The following is a 3,668-nucleotide window of genomic DNA, read 5'->3' as shown; positions in this document are numbered from 1 at the left end:
GTCTAGTCTATAGTCTAGTCTATAGTCTAGTCTATAGTCTAGTCTATAGTCTAGGCTACAGTCTAGTCTATAGTCTAGTCTATAGTCTAGTCTATAGTCTAGTCTATACTCTAATCTATAGTCTAATCTATAGTCTAGTCTATAGTCTAATCTATAGTCTGATCTATAGTCTATTCTATAGTCTAATCTATAGTCTAGTCTATGGTCTAGTCTACAGTATAATAGCACAATCTACAGTCTAATATTTTTTCTCTGTATATATTATCTCTTGGTCTAGGCATAGTCAGACATCATCTTAACACTTCTACTCCACCGAGTTTAAACTGTTAAACCTTCTGTGCCCGTAATGCTCACTATTATTTCGATTTAAATTTTTTTGTCGCAAACCCTAAATTTCAGTAGTACAACAAAAATATACTAACTTCCAACTGAACATGCATAAATACATATTGTATAACGCCAATTAATATTTTTATGCTGTGACAGCAAGTTATGCAGTAATTAATCACGTAACTGATACTTTAGTGGTAGTGGTGTTGTTGGTATGTGCTGGCTTATGTAATTGAATGAGTCGGAGTTATTGAAATATTGAAATAAAAATGTGTATGCATCTATGGTTACTTGAATAAGTATATGTTTATATACATCTATGTATATATGTAATTTATTTTGTAGTTGTGTTAATGGTATGGCAGCTGAACAATTTCGATAAAAATTTAATTGTCAGTTTTTGGTATGTTTTGGTGAAAATTTGATTAATATTAAATGATTGCACTCTCTGTCTCTATTATTTAATGAAACTTTATGATATTTTTGCAATAAAAGTCAGAGCTAGAATTGCAACTGAATAATATTCAGTTACACATATATGCCTTTAGCTTGGCTTCTAACTAAGTAAACTATATTATTGTAAAATAAATGACAGAATGGACAAGAAACTGATATGGATGTTTGTTTTAAAAATAAACACATTGACTTTAATTTAAACATGTTAGGGAATTGTGATAGATTGTACACAAGTAATGCCTTGCATATTCAGTAGAAAAAAATAATAATTATAAAATTTATAATTATCGCCTTTGATTTTATAATTTTCCAGGAATTAATTAAAACTTACTTTTCCATCGTTTGTTATTACCGTTTAAACCATAATTTATTTAACATTTATTTTAATTTAACACGAATGCAAAATTTAACTAGAAATCATGTTATTGCATATGTCATATGTTTGTCATAGTTTATGTTGTATCAACATGAATTAAAAGCCAACAAAAATTGTACATAATTTTTTTATATGATTTATAAACGTAGTAGAACTATTAAAATATTATATAGAACATTAATAAAAATAATCGTACACTGATTGTCAATTAATACTCTACTATTGTACTGTTGAATAAAATAAACACATGTTGTGTGCATGAGTTCCGGTATGAAAAACATAAACATTATAAAGTTATGAATTAATAGGGGAAAAAGAACAAAACAAATAAAAACATAAAATGGCTTTTAAAATCGGTAACATAATAAAAATATATTCATACGTTGCATACATATATGTATATACACAAGGAACAATACATACAACATTTGCAATTAAACTTGACAGGAAATAAAATGTTGAGAAAAATGTTGCACATGAAAAGAACTTTTAAATTTTGAATTGAATTTTATATAATATATTTGTGTAGACAATTTTCACAAAATTGTTTTATAGAACATTTTTTCCAAAATTTTCTTTTTACAGAAAATTTTCTTTTTACAAAAAATTTTCACTAAATTTTCTTTTTATAGGAAATTTTCTTAAAATTTTCTTTACATAGAAAATTTTCATAATTTTTTTTTTATAGAAAATTTTTATCCAATTTTCTTTTTTAGAAAATATTCTTTTGCATTTTTTTAATTTGCATTGTATTTTCTTTTTATAGAGAATTAGCATTAATTTTTTTTTAAATTTTCTTTTTATAGAAAATTTTCATAAATTTTTTTTGTAGAAAATTTTTATAATTTTTTTATAGAAAATTTTCATAAATTATTTTTAAAATTTTTGTTATATACGAAATTTTCATTAAAGTTTTCTTTTTAGGCTATTTTCATTAAAGTTTTCTTTTTTTAGAAAATGTTCATTAAAATTTTAATTTTACGATGATTTTAGTTATAATTATTCAATTTTTAATCGGTGTTGTACGTATTTTTGTTGTCGTATTTTTTTTACAAAAAATTTTATTTGAAAAATTTTTATGACATACAACGCTACAACGATACGGCATCGATTGTTAATTGGACAAATATGTTTAAGACAATTTATGACATTTTCAAAAATTTGATTATGATATGATTTTATTTATAATTATCCAATTCACAATCGGTGTTATACGGTTGTATCGTAGTAAGTCGTAAGTTTTTTACAAATAGATTTATTTATAAAAATTTTTATGACATACAACGTTACAACGATACGACATCGATTGTGAATTGGACAAATATGTTTAAGACAATTTATGACATTTGCAAAAATTTGATTATGATATCTACACATGTATGTATGTACCATGTGTATGTATTCGTATTCCAAAAATCTAACCAAATGAGTACACACATTAGTATAATAGTATAATAATAATGAAAAAACGACAACACCACAATTCACGTTCAATATAAGCACATATACATACTTCAATAAACAATAACACAAATACAAAGACTATAAAAACAATAAATAATGTCTGTGTGGTTTAACAGTGAAGAGCAAAAGTTGTTGAAATAAACATTAATTTATGTATACCAAACCCTTAAAAATCAATTACTAACATTTAAAATAAAAAAATAGTTTTTTTTAATATTTGATTCAAAATCACTTTTAAAATATTTTCTCTAAAAAGTTTCTCTCAACACTGTTAGCATTGATATGTTTTATGCGTACACTCATATGTGTACTTTTGTGTGTATTTGTAGTAGCAGTGCAAAAAGTTAATACTTAGACATACAATATAGAATACAATACAATAATGAAAAAAAAGTAATAATAAATATAATACCACCAAATCCTATTTAATTGATTTCAAATCATATTTTATGAGCAGTGGTTAAAGAAGATCTGTGTGTTTTTATTCGAAAAGTCAATATGTGATAGTGTCTTTGTTAGTATTTTAACCATAAATCACTAATGCATATACAAATATAAATTGCCGCCATTGTTAGTTGTTATTATATACATATTTAGATACAGATGTGAAAGAATATTAGGCTGCATATCATGTGCCAGGATAAATACAATAGGTTTATAACATTAAACTTAAATATTTCCATGTCATTTTAAGTTTCACCCTAATGAAAATATGAAAATAAAAACGAATGTTTAATTATTTGCGCATATAATAAAGTGTATTATTTAATTTATTATTAAATACACAAAATGATAATTAATAAAGATTTCGTAATACAAGGTCACAACAATTGGTAACTAACACTCTTTTAATTATGCATATTTAATAAAGTATTTTGTAGATATAGAGTGATAAAAGTGTAATATTAACAGATACTTTTATGGTTTCAAAAAGATTTTAAAACGGACAGACGGACAGACAGACAGACAGACAGATAGATAGAAAGATAGATAGATAGATAGATAGATAGATAGATAGATAGATAGATAGATAGATAGATAG

Source organism: Lucilia cuprina, chromosome 2 (assembly GCF_022045245.1).
Source record: "Lucilia cuprina isolate Lc7/37 chromosome 2, ASM2204524v1, whole genome shotgun sequence".
In the NCBI taxonomy this organism is placed as follows: domain Eukaryota; kingdom Metazoa; phylum Arthropoda; class Insecta; order Diptera; family Calliphoridae; genus Lucilia; species Lucilia cuprina.
This window is presented reverse-complemented; position numbering follows the sequence as displayed.